Here is a 693-nt window from a genome sequence, read left to right on the forward strand (position 1 = left end):
AAGCAACAGAAAGTTTATAATTTTGCTGACCTAAAAGCAAAAAGAATTAAAAAATAAACCAAAAAACAAAATAAAATAAATAATACAGAAAACAAAACAAAAAAACTGGAAAAAAATGAAAATAGCAACAATAAGTATTTTGTTGTAAGTAGAAACAAAATAAAATAAATAAAGCAACAAAGAAAACAAAAAAACAAAAAAAGTGTTTTCAAATTTGAAAACTAATGGCACTAACAGAAAGTTTATAATTTTTCTAAAACTAAAAGCAAAAAGAATTAAAAAATAAAGCAAAAAACAAAAGAAAATAAATAATGCAGAAAACAAAACAAAAAACTGGAAAAAAAATTAAATATAGCAACAATAAGTATTTTGTTGTAAGTAGAAAAAAAACAAAAAAGTGCCACCAACTGGGCACCCACGGCCTGAATACGACTAGAAACCCTACCATGGGCCAGGATTCAGGCCTGCAGGAGGCCCAGTAGGCCCACAGGCACACATTGCACGGTTAGGCCCGAAAGCCTGCTTTAGAGAGGAGATCGAGAGGGAAGGCGCACCGCACCTTATAAATAGGTGCGACTCCCTCTCAACTAGCGAGGTGGGACTAAACATTTGGGCGCGGGGCAGCACAAGGCCTTTGGTCCCGGTTGGTGGCACCAACCGGGACTAAAGGGGGCATTGGTCATGGTTCGTGGC

Source organism: Triticum aestivum, chromosome 2A (genome assembly GCF_018294505.1).
Source record: "Triticum aestivum cultivar Chinese Spring chromosome 2A, IWGSC CS RefSeq v2.1, whole genome shotgun sequence".
Lineage (NCBI taxonomy): Eukaryota > Viridiplantae > Streptophyta > Magnoliopsida > Poales > Poaceae > Triticum > Triticum aestivum.